The sequence below is a fragment of the Culex pipiens genome, chromosome 2 (genome assembly GCF_016801865.2).
Source record: "Culex pipiens pallens isolate TS chromosome 2, TS_CPP_V2, whole genome shotgun sequence".
Taxonomy (NCBI): Eukaryota; Metazoa; Arthropoda; class Insecta; order Diptera; family Culicidae; genus Culex; species Culex pipiens.
In genome coordinates, this window is record NC_068938.1 from 43,581,820 (window position 1) to 43,602,245 (window position 20,426).

The 20,426-nt window shown below is 36.9% G+C and overlaps 1 protein-coding gene across 1 annotated transcript in view; it reads right to left on the minus strand.

Annotated features, from left to right (window-relative positions):
• Positions 1–17,051, minus strand: part of LOC120429702 (uncharacterized) — a 223,799-nt gene extending 206,748 nt beyond the window's left edge. The window contains exon 1 of the mRNA XM_052706895.1: positions 15,508–17,051. The gene's annotated coding sequence lies outside the window, so the exon portion shown is untranslated. The remainder of the gene's footprint in view (positions 1–15,507) is intronic.
• Positions 17,052–20,426: the final 3,375 nt, after the last annotated feature.

Below are 20,426 nucleotides of genomic sequence, written 5' to 3' on the forward strand. Positions count from 1 at the left end.
AAATCATACTCTGATATTACATTCATGAAATCTGCAAAAGCAACCAAAGTTCAGATTATTTTCTTCATACCGTGACCCCGCTCATGCCTCCTCAAGCGAAGAACTTTTCCACTGAAAAAAAAAAGTAAAATCTACAACCCTCGTAAAACTTTACACATATGGTGCCTCCAAGTGTCTCGTCGTCGTCGTCATCGTCACCGCCAGTGCTCCTCCCCCCACCAACTCACATTTCACCGGATGAAACAAAACTTTATTACCGAAATCCGCCGAAAGGGATAAAATCACTCACTCGCTGAGTTTTTTTACTCGGTTATCGCCCACAACTCAGTTGAAATGTGTCGCCGCGCTTTTTCATGCTTTTTACTCGCGCGACTGATATTTTGGAATCGACTCACTGTTGTAAGTAAGCGAGTGAGTTGGTGAGACGGGCAGAGGGGAACACAGAGAAAAACGACTGTCGATGTGATTTCGAGTAATATTGTAGGATCAGCAAAACAGTGAGGAAATTTGATTTCAGATGTTTTTTGCTTCTACTGAGATTCAGCAAATTAGTTTCAGAAATTGTTCAAATAGACTGAGTCACTTCACCGAAAAGTTTAGTTCAGTTATCTTTTCACTATTTAATATTCAGAAACTGTTCAAACAGACTGGGTCATTTCACAAAAAAATACTTTCAGTTGCTCTCATCTCAGCACAATTTAAAAAAAAATCAGTCATTTCACCGAAAAGTTGATTTCAGTTATCTTTACACCGAAAATTAATTTCAGTTGCTCTCATCTCAGCAAAATTAAAATATATCGGTCATTTCACCAAAAGTTCAAATAGACTGGGTCATTTCACCGAAAAAATGATTTCAGTTATCTTTTCACTCATTAATATTCAGAAACTGTTCAAACAGACAGGGTCATTTCACCGAAAATTAATTTCAGTTGCTCTCATCTCAGCAATATTTAAAAATATCAGTCATTTCACCAAAAGTTCAAATAGACTGGGACATTTCACTGAAAAGTTGATTTCAGTTATCTTTTTACTCATTAATATTCAGATATTGTTCAAACAGATTGGGTCATTTCACCGAAAATTAATTTCAGTTGCTCTCATCTCAGCAAAATTAAAATATATCGGTCATTTCACCAAAAGTTCTAATAAACTGGGTCATTTCACCGAAAAAATGATATCAGTTATCTTTTCACTCATTAATATTCAGAAACTGTTCAAACAGACAGGGTCATTTCACCGAAAATTAATTTCAGTTGCTCTCATCTCAGCAAAATTAAAGAAATGGTTCAAATAGACTGGGTCATTTCACCGAAAAAATGATTTCAGTTATCATTTCACTCATTAATATTCAGAAACTGTTCAAACAGACAGGGTCATTTCACCGAAAATTAATTTCAGTTGCTCTCATCTCAGCAATATTAAAAAATATCAGTCATTTCACCAAAAGTTCAAATAGACTGGGTCATTTCACCGAAAAGTTGATTTCAGTTATCTTTTTACTCATTAATATTCAGAAACTGTTCAAACCGATTGGGTCATTTCACCGAAAATTAATTTCAGTTGCTCTCATCTCAGCAAAATTAAAATATATCGGTCATTTCACCAAAAGTTCTAATAGACTGGGTCATTTCACCGAAAAAATTATTTCAGTTATCTTTTCACTCATTAATATTCAGATACTGTTCAAACAGACAGGGTCATTTCACCGAAAATTAATTTCAGTTGCTCTCATTTCAGCAAAATTAAAGAAATGGTTCAAATAGACTGGGTCATTTCACCGAAAAGATGATTTCAGTTATCTTTTCGCCCGTTAATATTCACAAAACTATTCAAACAGTCCCGCCCGTGTGGATCAATCGGACCGCGCACTGGACTCACAATCCAGAGGTCGCCGGTTCGAATCCCGCGGCGGGCGCTCTAAAATTCTTTGTGTAAATATGGGTATTCGGCGCCGTCGCTCCGTGCCATACTTTCATACACTTATGAGCCCAGGGCGGCGAAGTCCTTGCAGATAAAAAGGAAGACACTAGTGGTTGGTACTAGCAATGGTGGCCGACAGCTATAAAGTCAACTTCGTTTCATTCAAACAGACTTGGTAATTTCACCGAAAATTAATTTTAGTTGCTCTCATCTCAGCAAAATAAAAAAAAAATGTTTCAAATAGACTGGGTCATTTCACTGAAAAGTTGATTTCATTCATCATTTTACTCATTAATATTCAAAAACTGTTCAAACAGACTGGGTCAATTCACCGAAAAGTTGATTTCAGTTATCTTTTCACCCATTAATATTCACAAAACTGTTCAAACAGACTGGGTCATTTCATCGAAAATTAATTTTAGTTGCTCTCATCTCAGCAAAAAAAATGTTCAAATAGACTGAGTCTTTTTACCAAAAAGTTGAATTCATTTATCTTTTTACTCGTTGATATTCAGAAACTGTTCAAACAGACTGGGTCATTTCACCGAAAATTAATTTGAGTTGCTCTCATCTCAGCAAAATTCAATAAAATCGGTCATTTCACCAAATGCTGTTTTCAGTTATTATTTGCTCAGTATATGCGTTCAAATAGATTAGGTCATTTCACCGAAAGTCGTTATATGTTACTCTTATCTTACTCTAGTGCTCACAAACTGTTCCAAAAAACCTTGGTAATTTCACCGAAACTTGATTTCAGTAACTGATTGTTCAAATTAGGGTTCAGGAACTGTTTTAACAGCTAAATTAATTTCAACTGAAATTGGTTTAGTTAATTCTTTGCTCATACTTCCAGTAAATGAGATGGGTCATTTCACCAAAAGTGTACTTCTCCAAGCTTTAGCTCACATCAAGTTGTCGTAAAAGAACATTGTTAAGATGTTCATGCCACAAATGTGAAGTGTAATTTTGAACGAGTGTTGAAATCGACTACTGCAGCATCTCGTAAAACGATTTGAGTAATGATTCAAAAGGAACGACACAACACACAGGTTGGTAACATTTGGTTGGCAGTGTGGGGAAAAGTCGATAAGCATTTTGCAGGTTATAAATTGCATCTGTTCAGCTTGTCGTCGTCGTGTCATCTTGGCCGAACGAGGGAGAATCGTTACAAGGGGGTGGTAACATCGGGTGGAATTTTCTTGTCGAAAGAAAAAAAAAAACAGAACGCTTTCAAGATGAAAAAGAACAAATCGACCTGTTTGCCGAAGAATCCGGGTAAACCGGAGAGTACCTGCATACTTTCTTGCGAAAAAAAAGGAAGCGAAAATCTTTGGGGTGGAACTCCCATGTCTGTCGAGCTGTCTATCAGCAGGGAGGGAACATACAAAAAAAAAACTTTTTTTCCACCTTCCAACCGTAAACGGAGGCAAATTTCGACTTGGCTCGCAAATTCCGAAAAAAAAGAAAACAACGTAAGTTGAGAATAAAGGTATTCCGTAAATCACACCGAGTGGGGAAAGGCACACTGACAGGCGATCGATTCGTGGGGAGAAAGATCCGTCGGCGAACGGCGTCTTTTGCTGGTGAAAAGTTAAGTGGAAAAGTAAATATAAGCAGCCGGAAAATACAAATATTCCGGGGTGTTTGCACTGATACGGGGGGGTTATTTTGCTGATTAAAAGTGTGAGTTGTACAGCTGCGTCTGTTATTTTTGCTTTTAAGGAGATGTAAGTCAGACGTTGAAGAATGATTTAAATATGGGAACCCAAATCAACGTGTGAAAATGGAAAACCATTTCATGATTTATTGCAAAGTCTTTTTTTATATCGACGCATTAACGTATTTTCCCTCCCTTTAAAAACGGCCCAGGGGGTATCGAAGATACAAAAGACAAAACCTTCTCTTTTTTCAGCAAGGCCAAATTAAATTTCGTTTAAAGTTTCCTCAGCGCCAATGTGTTAAATCGCATTCAAATATAAACATGAACAACTTAATTCACTTCTGTGAATAATTCAAAATCCTCTCTTGAAGCCATTTCAACCCAGTCTCACTGGCAGCAATAAGTCCTTCCTACACTGCACAGTTCCACACTTCCACTCCCACTTGGGACTCAGGAAAATCCCCAGTCAACTAGCACCTTTCTCCACACACACATCTACACAAAGAAAACACAGCAGAAGACACTTTCTCACTTTCTGTCAACTTATAATCAGTTTTCGTTTCACACTCACCGGAACCGAACCTGGTGTAGCTGCTGTGTTTGCTGTTCCCTGAATACGGTCTGAGCTTTGGCAGTCAAGGTGGGTGAGTGTGGAACTTCTGATAGGCTTAACAGCCAGCTTTCTTCCATCGAACAATCGTTCATACTTAGGGTAGGGGGTTATGTTTTGGGAAAATTTGATATTACCTTGAAATTTTGTTTTATGGTTTAAAAAAATCCAATTTTCAATATAATATTTCAGTCTAAAACGAAACTTGAAACATTCCACTCTAAACTACTGCAAGAACGTTGTCCACTTTCGCCGAAAGTGAAGGTGCGAACACCATGTGTGAGTGTGTCTTTATCCATGGGAGCACAAGTTTCCGGCTCCACCAAGACAATGCCGGCGACAATCCTCTTAATAAAGATGCTTTGCATATAGATGAATTGATTGTGCAAACATAGAGTGGAGGAGCTTTCCTTAGGGTAAAGGGTACCAAAAGCTTTGTACGCGGTGGGGCTTTAATCATCAAAGAACACAACTTGGTGTTGTGGAGTGATAGGAGCAAGCGTAGTCAACGGTTGTGGAATTTATAAATAACGCTTTCATAAGAAGACTACATTCAAAGCAACATTTGAAAAAAAAATGTGAAAGGTTTATAAACTTACAAAAATTATGATTTTTGGAAAATATCTCACTTATGCTTAGTAGGGGTACCTGGACAAATTTAATCCTGCTTTTTATTTTCAAAAAAAAAAACTGTTTGGTTTAATTCAGAAAACTCGTGAAAAATTCATGTTCAACGACCTTACAGAAAATTGGTACACTCTTAAATAGTAATCATGCAAAGTTTCAAATACCAATTAGTTTTAAAATATTTTTTTTTTGTATAAATTAAAAATTATTGTTGTGGGTAATTGGTATGGATTGTTTCTGCTCTTTTCAATGCAAACATAGTTTTGAATCAAGCCTTACAATGAAATAGACTACAACCACTGATTTTTGCGGTTTTTTTTTCATTTTTGGTTGGATTCTAAGATAAGGATTTGTTAAAAATTATAAAATTTCCTAAGAATTTCCATTTAAAGCTTTATGAATCTAAAAATTAATTTTTCAATTTTGTATGACCATAAATTTTGTTTTTTCCAAAAAAATTATAATTTTTTCATATTTTTTTTATAGATTCCAAAAAAATATATTTTTTTCATATTTTTTTAAAGAAATTCATGACTCTACACCCAAACGGCGGTCGCATGATTGTGATGCATGGCGGCATGAAAGTATATCAGAATCTGCATGAAAACTGTCCTCATGCATTTTTTTGCGATATAGGGATATGACATTTTTGCCCGTTACCGACAATTATCGACATTACCGACGGCTGTTTGGTTGTATTTCACAAAAAAAATCTTAATAGAACGAGGATTGAACCATCAACATCTTGGTTGTTTATCCGACACGCTATCCCCGCGCCATAAACGCTTGATGAATTGTGAGAGACAGAGCACCAATATATTCTTCTCTCTAGAGTGTTGCTCGGGGACGCGCCAACTTTATATGTGTTGGTGAGAACTGCAGATCGCTGACATGTTTACACGCGGGCAAAAATGAGCTATGAGCTTGCTGCAAAAACTGTTATAAAATGTAACATTTTCTGCAGCAAATCCACTGATGCAGATTTTGATACATATATTTCCTTTGGGTGTAGTACCCGATTTTGCATCAGTGCATTAGATAATTTTTTTAAGTTCTCTAAAATCATTACAGCTTTTTGCAAAATTAAAAAAAAAACAAATAATTTAGTCATTAAGAGAAATAAAAGCTTGAAAAAAAATCTTTCATGGGCTAATTCAACATACAACTTTGCCGAAAACACCATTTCCTTTTTAAGGTATAGATTTTCGAATTTCCCAGGTCCATTTTGTACGACCAACCAAAAAAAAAAAATACAAAAACTTGTATGGAAAAACTAATTATGCTCAGTGGCTTTAATCGTCTTAAGAAATGCATCGACAAAGCTCAAAAAAAGAATAAAAATATAAATAATTATATTAATAATGGAGAACTGTTCATCTTTAAAAGTACATTTTCAAACTCCAACATTTTACAAATAGGCCCGATCCATGACAATATCCTGGCATAAAATCTAAGAGGGGTTAGATACACATACCCATACAGTGTTACAACCTTATACATGGCTTTTGTTCACTTTTTTAACCTGAGTAAAAAGGAATGATTTATTTCTTTATAAACATTGCTTTAAAATTTTCTAAGTTATTACACGTTTCGCAAAAACTTTGATTGTTTCGATTGGATTAGATTTCGTGGAGTTTTTAAAGTAATAATTATTAAGGGTTTATGAGAACACATTTCACGTTTTTTAGTCTGTCTGCAGCGCATTGAAGTAAAGATTTTCAACTGTCAACGAAATAAGTTTGATGACATTAAAAACAAATATGAAAAATGAAGTCTATTTTTTTTAATAATCATAACGTACAATTCATTCATTAATGAACTGCAAACAATATGAAATGCATTTTCCTCATTCGTTATCATATTAAGCATGTTTAGGCTCGTTTAAACATATTTTGATGTTTTTTGAGCCGAAGATAAACTTCTCAACACTGCCTTGACTAAATCGGCTTAAAATTATTGTGAAGACGTACATGTAATTCTAAGCAATTTTTTTTTGTGCAGCATTGTAGAGGGATGCCACTTTCCTGAAAGGCGGTGTCTGTATAATCTTGACAAAAAGTCTGTAGGAAGCCTGTTTTTTTTACTGGTCACTTATTTTTATCAGGACCTCTTAGGTGCTGCGATCACGTTAGGGGAGATCCATCAACCTTGTGGACACTTTAGGGGATTGTAATCAGTCTATAAATGAGAGGAAGGCACCAACCACCTAAAGGTGAATTAAGTTACGTTTTTTTTTTAGTTTTCACCCCTAAAACTCAATCGTGTACTGAAGAAGTTTTTTTTAGAAAAGTTCACCCAATTTTGCATAGGAATGAGCCTTTGGCCGTTTGTTATGGCTAGTACATTGCTAGAATAAGGGTTTTTCCATCAAAAAAGTATTTTTATTGGTTACACCTTTAAAAAACATATTCGTAATATTCTGATAACTCGTGATGAATACATGCAAACCCCTTAAGTTAATATATACCAAATTTGTTGTTATTGTCTGCTCTACAACCAACATTGTGTAGCTTTATTAAACTTTAAAAAGTAACTCTGCAAAATTACAAAAAAACACGTAATTTGAAGTAAAAAAAATGTTCTCAATGAAAAAATACCTCTATGGGTTATTTCATAATATTAAATATTTCACAATTTTTGACAGTTGAGAAACGGAAAATGGCAGCGATTTTAAAACAATTTTAATTTTTTATGAAAAATAAGTATTTTTCGAATTTTGAGCACGCCATCAAATTGGGCGTTTAATTTTACACAGAAGCCCTTTTGACACCAAATTTCAATCTCTTTACGATTTTGAACTACATATAATTGAAAATCGTGTCTTAGTAAAATCCTGAAAATGAAAGGGATTGTACCGCCCTCCGTCACGAGAATGCCGAAAAATGAATCTGTGATTCGTGATTAGGGACCAAAATCACCCATTAAAGCAAAGTTTCATGGAAATCGAAAAGGGGTCGTAGCAACTGCTGAGTGCGTTAGTGAAGATTTACCCAGAAACATTTTTACGTTTTCGTTTCAAAAAAGCGTCACTGATTTCTGTATATTTTTAGAAAACAGAAACACTCTGTCTTGAGAGTCTTCACCTCAAATTTCATCCAATTTACTCTATCAATCTCGAGATATCATGGCACTTGTAAATCAACTCGGTGTTTCAAGAAAAACTCTCGGAAAATTGGACAGTTAACTTTGAACATAACAAAATTTTGAGTTTAAATTGTCTGTTACTCACTTTAGTCTTGACACATCTACTTTCAGGAGTGATTGAAAATTTAACATTTTTTTTATATTTATGTTACCCTTTAATTAATGTTGCCAAAAGACACACCGTTCCAAATCTAATTAATTTTCTTTCTCCCATTCTCGATCACATTCTTTCAAAAAATTCAGTGTACCGGTCACACATGTCTCTAACGATAATGGATAGGACAAAAAAAAGTATCCAAAACCTGGTCACCGGTAAGGTGTCATCGAACCTCCTAAAACCCATCGTTCCTCCTAGCACACGTTGCCGTGTGTGCCACCTGACATTAGAGCTACTCATTGCCAGGTCAAGTAGAATAACGGAATGGACCGAATCTGTCTTCCTCTGAAGCAAGTGTGAACAGTCGGAAGACCTTTCCCAGGGCACAATCTTGACTGAGCGCTGCGTCTAGAGCGTCCAATTTCCCGTCCCGGGAAAAAAATTCCCGGGAATTCCCGGGATTTCCCGAAAAAAAATATTTCCCGTTTCCCGGGAAATTTGTAAATTTCCCGGGAATTCCCGAAATAAAAGCAGAAGTATACATTTTCCTACCTTTTTGGCACCAATGTTTTGAAATTAAACAAAAAATAATAATTGGAGAACCTGATTTGATTTCATTTATTTCCATCTATTGTTCATATGAGCAATTCTCTACGAAATCGGTCTTTTTTCTTAAATTTTAATTTTTGTATTTTTTAATCCGACTGAAACTTTTTTGGTGCCTTCGGTATGCCCAAAGAAGCCATTTTGCATCATTAGTTTGTCCATATAATTTTCCATACAAATTTGGCAGCTGGCCATACAAAAATGATGTATGAAAATTCAAAAATCTGTATATTTTGAAGGAATTTTTTGATGATTTGGTGTCTTCGGCAAAGTTGTAGGTATGGATATGGACTACACTGAAAATTGATTCAAAAATTCATAACTCGCTCAAAGATTTCTTGCTCAATCTGGAAATTTCTGAAAATGCCAACTGATGTCCTCTAAAACATATACAAAAATAAAAAAATAAAAATATTGTTTTTTTGCAAATCATCAAGTTTTATTTAACTTTTATAAAAAACCACCAAAATTTTTTTTACCGTGTATCATTTTTTTTCAGTGTCGTCCATATCCATACCTACAACTTTGCTGAAGACACCAAATCGATCAAAAATTTCCTTCAAAAGATACAGATTTTTGAATTTTCATACATCATTTTTGTATGGCCAGCTGCCAAATTTGTATGGAAAATTATATGGACAAACTAATGATGCAAAATGGCTTCTTTGGGCATACCGAAGGCACCAAAAAAGTTTCAGTTGGATTAAAAAATACAAAAAAAAATCGAATGACCGAAATCTGAGAGTACTGCTCATATTGAACTAATCAGCTTGTCTGTAAATTTCATGTCAAGGTTTAATTCAGATTATATTTATTTATGAAGACAAATTTAAAAGCAATTTTATGGTTGTGGAGCATAGATTTTCACTATCCAAACACTTTGATTTAAAAAAATCCTTCTCAACAAAAATACTAATAATATTTTCTTTCATTTGGGACGATTTGAAAGGTTTAATAATTAGAAAGTTTATATATTTTCTCAAAGTTGCATGATTTTTAACAAGCAGTCAAGCCATTAATTGATCCTCACACTCATTTTGACCATTAAAGTTGCTGTTCTATACAATTTCTTTGCAAAAGATTAATCAGAAACAGGATTAGAATAATTTTCGTTAAATTTCAAATTTCCCGGGAATTCCCGGGATTTCCCGGGAAATTTGTTGAAAATTTCCCGTTTCCCGGGAATTTTGTAACCCCGGGAAATTGGACGCTCTAGCTGCGTCCTTTGTCCTGACCTCCGGCCCTCTTCCTTTCCCTAAGAAGTCCTCTGATGAATAGCTCCTGTCAATTGGTGTGAAGTTCAACTATGGGGAACCCGACAAGAGCTGACAGCCGGACCTCTTCCGGACTACTACTCTCAGCCAGAGTAGGGAGGGTTAGAAAAACCAGAACATTGCCAAACCAACCGAGATAGATAGAGAGATGAATGGTGCCGTAATTCATTATGTGATCCATTCGACCGACACGCCCGGTAAGGTACACCAACATGCAAACACATTCATTCTAACACGTGTTGAACAGTGAGAAAATTTTGGATTTATGTAGAAAACTATGAAATTTTCCATTAAACTTATCCAAATGTATTATAATTCTGATTGAAATAAAGTTTTCAAGTACTTGTCCTAAAATTAATTAAATGTAGACTTTTCAACAGTGCTAACACAGTTGGTAACCTTTTTCACCAACTGGCAAATTGACAGGAACCCAAGAAGAATAAGTAAGAGAGAAAGAGTCCTGGGAATCGAAAAGGTGTGTGTGCCGTTGTGTGATGTGGTTCGATAGATCACACGAAGGTGTTCGAGGGTCCAGTGTCTGAGCAAGTGGGAGGGTGGGATTTGTAACGGACAAACGAGCAGGGTGTGGGGAGGGGAGCGAGGGGTTGAAAGGTTAGGGTCGTTTGTTAGGCCAACTAATTCTAGATTAATTGGAGAAAACTTTTGCGAATCGGTTCGGGGCTCAGGTGAGAGTGATGGGCGGTTCCCGGTCATGGTTTTGTAGATGGGAAATCTAAAATTGAAACGGTTGCAAAGATTGGCAGGATGACTGGTTTGGAAAGATGAGTACAACCAATAAAAAAATAAAATTAATCTGATAATTGCCACATTTTTTTTTGCCAGGAGAATTAACAAAAAAATACCAAAAATTCAAGGGCTGATGCAAAAATCTTCGAATCAGTTATTTTTCTTCAACTTATGATTCAAAACTTCAATTTTAAAACTTGGATGGAATAAATTTTCATTAAAAATTCCTAAAAATGTGGTGCCTTCGGAAAAGTTGTTCTAAATTTAAGAAAGGTCCTACATCTGAAAATTGATAAAGATTGGATGACTATTGCGCCCTCCACAGTTAAAAAACTGAAACAGTTGCTTTTCTCCATATATTTTGGCGTTTTTACCCATACAAACTTAAAGCGATTAGAGGGAGGGGTCTCGCGGTCAGAAAGAGATCAAATTTGGAATGTAGCTTAGTGATGGGCCAATCTTTGATTTCGGGGGGTATCCCGAGAAAGCCCGGATTTGGACCACCCTAGTGCACATATTTCATTGGATCCAAACTTCATGCTTCCCCTCGAAATGAGTCGGCGCAGATTTTTTGTTAGTCGGTGTTATCTGTCTCTTCACAATAAAATAATTTGAAAAATGCCATACAATGTTCAACAGTAAAGTTAGTCTGGTTTGGAAGTTAAAAAATAACCAATTTTCAATTTAATTTTATTAGTTTGGGAAGTGAGAGTAACTCTCTATGTTTTTACATATTGACTTTTCTTTGTATTTGAATGAAACTTTGACCAGGTTTCTGGGCTCATGCATTAAGCAATTCTCTACGAAATCGGTCTTTTTTTTATTTTATTTTTGTATTTTTTGATCCGGCTGAAACTTTCATGATGCTTTTGGTATGCGCAAAGAATCCATATTTGTCCATTTAATTTTCCATACAAATTTGGCATCTGTCCATACAAAAATTATGTATGGAAATTCAAAAATCTGTATCTTTTGAAGGAATTTTTTGATCGATTTGGTGTCTTGAGCAAAGTTGTAGGACTACACTGAAAAAAAATGCTACACGGTAAAAAAAATGATGATTTTTAATTTAACTTTATGTCACTTAAACGTGATTTGCAAAAAAAAAACACTTAGGCCGTTGCAAATATTTTTCAAAGTTTATGTCGCCCCCCCCCCCCTCCCTCCTTCAAAGTTGGCCTTAATAATCAAGGGGCAATAAACATATTTTTTCGAAAAACTTCAAAATTTTAATGAAAATTAAAGTTTAATCAATTGAAAACCAGTTAAAATGCATTTTTCCGCGTTTATAATCATATTTAGCATGTAGGGGATAGTGGGGAGACTTGATCCCCGAGGACACTTGATCCCTAGCCTGTATTTCATCAGCATGTGGGTAAAACAATTAGCATTGTTCTAGAAAGTTGTGCGAAATTAACTAAAACTCATTGTAGAAAACAAAGAAAAATATTAAAAAATTTTAGATAGAGTTAGTTACACACATTTTTCTAAAACGAGCTGCAAAAAACTTCCAAGAGATCTTTTTTTCTTTGTTTTGATATGTATAGAAAACACTCAAAAATTATTCAAAAAAATATTTTTTATACATGAATTGCTTGATAAACATATCAACTCCAAAACCCTTACGTATTTGACGTTAAATTTATCGTCATACTATTTTTACAATCAATTGTTGAAAAAAGTGCGTTTAGGGAGACTTGATCCCTGCATTTTTACAGTCACTGGAATCAGCCTCAAGATTAATTAATTGGGCTGGGTGTTCATTAGGGTGTAATATCAAAATCGATTTTCCAGCACAACACTTTTTCAGTTCCTTTTGGGGTCCTAAACAACTCCCCAAAGTTTGGGACCGATTGGTTTAGTCCTCACTTTGCGCAAAGCGATTCAATTTTCCATATAAATTTGTATGGGGAAAATCATTTTTTTGGTTTTTGATATTTATTGAATCCACGTTTCATGCTATATCAAAACCGGACTCATATTCGGATGCTCTGGAATGTCCTCTACAACTTTCCCGAAGAAAGTATGGTGCTAGCTTGCCCCTAAAAAAAGATACAACGTTTTCAAAACTCGTCTAAAACGTGTTTTTTGTTCGAAAATCACGTTTTAGACGAGTTTTGAGGACGCTGTATCTTCTTTCAGGAGCAAGTTAGCACCATACTCTCTTCGGCAAAGTTGTAGAGGACATTCCAGAGCATCCGAATATGAGTCCGGTTTTGATATATCATACTCATATTCGGATGCTCTGGAATGTCCTCTACAACTTTGCCGAAGAGAGTATGGTGCTAACTTGCTCCTGAAAGAAGATACAGCGTCCTCAAAACTCGTCTAAAACGTGATTTTCGAACAAAAAACACGTTTTAGACGAGTTTTGAAAACGTTGTATCTTTTTTTAGGGGCAAGCTAGCACCATACTTTCTTCGGGAAAGTTGTAGAGGACATTCCAGAGCATCCGAATATGAGTCCGGTTTTGATATAGCATGAAACGTGGATTTGATAAATATCAAAATCCAAAAAAAATGTTGTCCCCATACAAATTTATATGGAAAATTGAATCGCTTTGCGCAAAGTGAGGACTAAACCAATCGGCCCCAAACTTTGGGGAGTTGTTTAGGACCCCAGAAGGAACTAAAAAAGTGCTGTGCTCACTAAATTTGGACAACTTTATTTTTTTCCATACTACCATATTACACCCTAGTGTTCATACATAGTTTCCTTTAGTATAGATGTACATAACTTACTGCAGTTTGAATTTTTTTTCAAAAGTTTTGTAAACAAAAATTTCCAGCTTTTGTAAACATGCTTAATTTTGTTCTAAAAAATAATATTTTAAGTTTTCAAATATTTTACATACTAAACTTGTTATATTTTGAACACAAACGTACAGGTTTTATGTAAAACAAGCCTTACCCGACATACTTCGTTCTCCCTTTTTTCGTTTGTTGACGTTTTTAACGTTTTTGCTTCTTCAGCCTCCTGTGATCAAAATTTGATTTTACGTAACTTTCTCCATATAATCTGCAGATTTTCCGGAATCGGTTCCAGAGTGGCCAAAGTTATAACTTTTTGGCGTAAGAACCTTCCTTGGACTTAAACGAACCCAACGCAACAAATATCACCTCGATCCGACGTTCCGTGTTGAATTGATTCGCGTTCGAACAAAACCGTCGAAATTTTTTATATATATAGAAGATTGCTGTAACTTATAGAAAATTAATAGTTTGGATGAAAAAGAAACATTTTGATTAAGATTTCTTCAAAATGTTGAAAGGGGGATCAAGTTAACCCTAACATTTTTAAAATGCCGGTTTAAAATATTTTTTTAAAACGCTTGGCATGATTCGAAGAGTTCATCTGATGAAATACCCTTATTAACCAAACATAGATGAATGTTTAAGCTTTCAATTCATGCAAAAAGTTTGTAGTTTTCTGAGAAATTGACAGAGTTATGTGCGATACAAAAAAAGGGGATCAAGTCTCCCCACTCTCCCCTAAGCATGATGAAATAGCAATGTACAGTCCCACGAAAAGTTTTTTTTTTTGCGAAAAAGAAAATTCCGTCAATACCTCGATATTTTCAAAACTAATGATTGGAAAGCAACTGTACGCCTGTAAAATGCATTTTAAAAAGACTCTTTTCATCCGAATGTTGAAACCTAGGCTTGTAATTTCAATTTTCATATTTTTTTTAAATTTTGGTGTGTATGCAACACATGAACAATATGACAAAGAACTTACAAAAGTGCTGGAAATAAAATTATTTTTCTTGAATTTCAATCCTTTTATTTTAAAGTCAAAGTATGTTTTAATGAATAAACGATTGACTGCTCTTAATGCTCGATCATACCATAAACTGGCATTTTGTTTTTTGGTGCAACAGACAAAGACATACCTTGTGCTCTTACACGCAAACATGCGCGCAGGAAGTCTTGATTTGCGTGGTGTACGTGATCGAGTGTCGAAACATTTACCGAGATTCCAATATTGAACAACTCCACAGTGTGACATCCATATTGTCAACTAGAATAAGCGCTTGAGTACTTTTCGTCGCACGTTTGTTTTGCGAAACTTTTGATTGATCAAAGAGCCCTGCGGACAAAGTTCGAAGAGCTGACTGAAAATTATGAAAACCAGCAAATAGGCAAAAGATAATGATTGGTAGAATAGGACTGAAACTACAAATTACCAAAAAAAAACTAAAATAAATTAGGATAAATGCCCATTAAAATACAAAACAAAAATAACAAAAAAATAATACAAGAAAAGTAAAGTTTTTCGTAAAATCAGAGTTGCTCGAAAAAAAGGAGGTCCATAATAAAACTAAAAAAATATGAGCAATAGAGGGTTAAGCAGCTAGATCAACTTTTAAGCTTGTCAAATCCACGAATAGTCACTGTCGTGTTTTTTAACAATCGTTCGTACTCATTTGTACAGTCGTTAAGATGACGACAAAATATCAAGCAATATTTTTGTATTTGTACTTAGATAGAACCCAGTTTCTGCAAAGGCGTGTACCTCATGAAATTAGAGAGGAACTTTGGTACCATTTCAAATTAGTTCAAAATCCATTAAATTTGCATTAAGTTATAATTATTCGCTATTTGCACAATACGGTGGAAATGTTTGATTTGATAGTATCATAACTTGTAAGTTTAAAACATGGAGTTTACAATTTGCGACGCCAAAGCAACGTGCGCATCCCACGACTGCGCAGATTCCTCATCGGAATGCTTCAAGCATTTTCTTCCCCACCAAGTTAGTCAACGCTTTTCTCCGACTCAATCCAATTTAAAGTTCAAATAAATTCCCCAGCGAAACTTACCCTTTCACGTGTGTCCCCACGTGCCTTAATGGGTGGGATTTTTCTTCGCCGATTCTTCCCTGAAGGTAGACCGTCCAAACTGCTGTAGCTCAAAATCACATTCCGGCCGCAGAACCTGCCGACATTTCCGTCGTCGAAGACATTCCACGCTGGGGACCAATCCTATGTGAATCGAGGGGGCGGCTTTTACTCAAAGAAATGGTGCGCGCACACACACACACGTGGACCAGCTCGTATGTGTGTTTTCTGCGAGAAGAAAATATCCTTCGACTTGATTTCTCCCCAGTGACGTCTTCTTCGTTTTTGCCGGGAGCTCCAACAAGTCTGTGCGAAATCCTTTTTCCTCACCGGAGCCTTATTTTGATCCGTTTTTTCACTCAACTCTTTTTCTTCTCAAATTTCTTCTGGGAAAGCCTCTTTCAGAGGAAACTTTTTCCGGATTTTCCCAGTCTCCAACGGGAAATATTATATTTTTAGAGCGCCGCGTGCCAACCCAATCAAGAAATTACAGCAAAAAAACATCCTTTGTTTTCCTTCTTCATTTTAGACTTTTCCAATTTTCCCACAGTCGGTATCACTTTGACCAAATTTAGGGGTCTTCACCGCTCACAAGACTCAACCTCGGTTATTCGATTCCGGCTGCTGTCGAGCCAACAAGATTTGTAACTTGTAACGAAATTTTCACTTCACCAATAAGCGCGCGCCAACTCCACTTGAGAGTGGGGGTGTGGGAAAATTGAGTCTGGCAAATCACTTGCTCCCACGGTTTTAAACCCCAAAACCACACACACTCGTACAAACTACCGTACTTTATGGCACGGTTTTTTTTCCAATTTTGTTTGCTTTGGTTCGTTGATTGTCCCTTTTTTTCACGACCACGTCGTTTTCACGAGGACACACGAGGACGCGTGAGGGAAAACTTTTTCCCAGCCGTTTGTTGTTTTTAAATTTTCCCAGCGAGATTCACCCTTATCAGAGCACACACGGGCTGGCAATCCCGGTTGGTTCGGGGCCAATTCAATCCAATTGACCTTTTTTTTGTAGGAGGGGGCCTTCCTCACCCCGCTGCTCCCCAAAACTTTCCCACGATTGATTGGACCAAGTTTCAGCCAAACTACCCCGATAAAGTTGATGGAATCTCCCTCCCTTCAACGGACACTTTACCGAACGCCTCCCAACGCCGTCAAATTCACTTGTTTACATAACTCTACATCACACGATTTCCACGAGTTTGCTGTTTTCCCCCCCGGGAAAAGACATTTCCCGGCACTCCTCGGAAAAGTTCCCTCAAGGATTCCACGAAACTCCGCACCTAAGATCCCCAGCACCGGGCGACCTCCAAACTAATCCCGCAAGATTTCCACCGGAGAAAACTTTCGCCCCAAAAGCAAATATCCACACAGGCACACAGGAAAATCCTTTGCGACCGGGCTGCCCAGCCGTCAGTCAACACGTTCACAGCTTTCCCGGGTGGTGTCACCGCCGGGAGATTCACCGACTCCGTTAAAAACCGTACCAAAGCGCTAAGAATCTCGTTCGATACTGACGCGGGCCCCGCACCGGAGAGAGATCAATCCCGATGAAGACGACGACGATGGCATCCCGCATTTTCCGCGCGCCCGGAACTCACCCCCTCACAGGTTGTCCTCTAGCCCGACGAACGACCTGCTGAGGACTCAGTCTCACGCACCGCATCGAGTGAAGGGAACTCACGCGCGAGAGAGAATCTGCTAAAAGAGAGCGGGAGGTACTAGAGAGCGAGAGAGAGCGATGGAGGAGGTACTAGATTGAGTCGCAACAATGTCAGTGACGGAGCAAACGACACAAAAACACACAAGTCGGCGGAACTCACGCAAACTCAGCTGATGTTGGGCACTCATATCGCAAGCAAAGAGTGGCCGAGCCTGAGTGGGATGGGTGTGGGAAAAAGCTGTGTTGAGGTAAGGACGCTGCGATTGAAGCGACCGAGTGACATGGACCGAAAGTGGAACAAAGTGTATGGGGTAAGGTCGTGGTTACAGTGTCAATATCGGATCCGCGACTATATGGAATGCAATCGATTTCAGCGAAAATAAAATGGAAATTGGTCCTGATTAAAATTGATTCAATGGTTTCGAGTTGATAAATACAAAACACAAAATTTCACGATTAAATTCCAGCTTGCAAAATTCGGTTTGCTCGAAAATCGCGGTTTGGACCAGTTTTGAACACGCTGTATCTTTTTTAGGAGCATTCTTCGTAAAATTTGTAGAGCACCTTCCAGAATATCCGAATATGAATTCGGTTTTAGTACAGCATGAAACGTGAATTTTATAATTAGACCGATGTAAATATTTTTCAAAGTATTTGTCTTTCGACTCTGGTCGGGGTCGAGGGGGGGGGAACCTTTTTCAAGCCAACTTTAAAGGAGGGGGAGGGGTGTGACAAAAATTTGAAATAAAATTTGTACCAGCCTTATCGTAATCCAAAAAAAAAAGTTTTTCCAAAACAACTTTCCATAGCAAATTTAACCATTTTGCGCAAAGTGAGGATTAAAACAATCGTTCCCAAACTTTGGGGAGTTGTTACGGACTCTAAAAAGGAACTAAAAATTGCTGTACTCCTAAAATTTGGACAACTTTATATTTATCCAAACAACCATATAACACCATAGCTGGGCAATCCTTCGCCAACTCGCACAGCAGTTTCCTCGACACCTCTTCGATTTGCGTTAAACGTTATCCTTAGGAGTAACTTTTGTCCCTGATCACGAATTAGAGGTTCAATTTTCGATATCTCGTCTCCTTCTGGGACGGTACGACTCCTTCCATATTCGAAAATGTGAAAAAAAACAAGTTCAAAAAAAATTGCAGCCTGAATGATGGAAATTGGGTGTCAAAGGAACTTTCATATTAAATTGAGTGCCCGATTTTATGGCGTACTCAAAATTCTGAAGAAAAACTTATTTTTCATTAACTCATTATCTCTGCCATTTTTAGTTACTCGATTGTATTTTTTTTAATGTGTCAATTTATGGAAAATTTAATGTTCTTTTATCGGATCTGCAAAAACCCAGAAGGGCCATTTTTGGGTCAAAGTTTTACGCAAATCGAAGAGAATTGCCCAGCTTGATTGAATATAACGATGAACGTTCTAAAATAATAAATGAAATCATGTATATCCAAAAAATATTTAAAGCTATACTCTAAAATAATTGTTTTACATTCTAACCTTTTGAGCTAACACCGATAAAGAGCCTATTTGACATTTTTTTGTATAAATGGCGTCTATCTCGTGTAGATCATGAGCTAGAATTTTGACATCTTCAACAAACTTTAAAGATTTTTTTCCTCTACAACTTTGCCAAAGACACCAGAGCCCTAAAACGTCATTGAACAAAGTTAGATTTTGTTCCAGACACTATTTGGCTAGGACGTCATATAAATTAGTAAACATTTTTTTTTTAATTTTGCCATTCCGAACACTTTAACTGCGCATTTAGATGATCTTGAAAAACCAAATTTAGCTAAACCTATAGAAATGTCTGAATTAGAAACTGCTTTATGATTTTCATCCAAACGTTCCTCTCCAGGACCAGACGGAATTAGTTATGAGTTTTAAACTCAATGTTTTGATATTATTAAAAATGACTTATTGAAATTATTTAACACTGATAACATTAACAAAGAGTACTCTCCAGGATTATTTACGTCGGGAATTATAACCTTAATTCCTAAGAAAGGTGATAAGTTAGACTTGCAAAATAAAAGACCAATAAGTATGCTTAACCTTCCCTTGGTATTAAAAAAAATCATACATAAGGTATTGGGGTCCTTTTCGACCCCAAACTTTAAAACAACGTCAAAAATCCAGTTTTTGACCGATTCCGGTTCTTTTGGTCACAAATGAAAGCTTTGAACGTCTCCTTTCCGAAACCGACCTGTAAAACCGAATTTGGTCACTGTGGCCACCGGGAACCGGCTACAACCGAAAAAGGACCTTTTTGAGACCCCAACTTTGACGACCTGTATCTCCGGCAAACTTTAACCAATCAGGATGCTCTGGGTTGCATTCGGCAGGTATTTACCTGTACTTTGACCACAAATATTAATATCAGGGCCAGGTGACCTACCGGTTCCGGAAATCCGGAACATCCGAAAAGTTCATGTTTTACTGTTTTTCACATATATGTGATACCAATACTCTCATGATAGTAGAAATTGATCCATAAAACTTACTTAAAACACAATACACGATTGCCAGAACCATTCTGGAGTGTTAGTGGCCACTTCCAGGTAACCTGGAACCGGTTCCCGGGTACCCGATGAACGGCCAACTTGACTTTTTTGGTGAAAAGCCATCATGTTGCACATCAAACTTCATGTAATTGAATGATATGTCCATCTTTGGTAATGCCGTTGTTCGCTGAGCCATCCTGGCCAATCTGGAACCGGTTACCGGTGGCCCCTTGGGGACATTTCCGGAATATGAGAGAAACCCTATCATCCGACATATCAAACTTCATAAAATTGAAAGATATGTCAATTTACGGTCATGCCGTTGTTCGCTGACCCATTCTGGCCATTATGGAACCGGGTACCGGTGGCCCTTTAGGGACACACCCCATCATCCGACATATCAAACTTCATGAAATTGAAAAATGTGTCAATTTACGGTCATGCCATTCTTCGATTATGCATTCTGGCAATTCTGGAACAGGTTTCCGGTGACCCCTTGGGGACACTTCCGGAATATGAGAGAAACCCTATTATCCGACGAATCAAACTTCATGAAATTCATGGATATGTCAACCAAAGGTCAGCGAACAATTGCATGACCGTAGATTAGTTATGAGTTTTATACTCAATGTTTTGATATTATTAAAAATGACTTACTGAAATTATTTACCAATTATTACATTAACGAAGAGTACCCTCCAG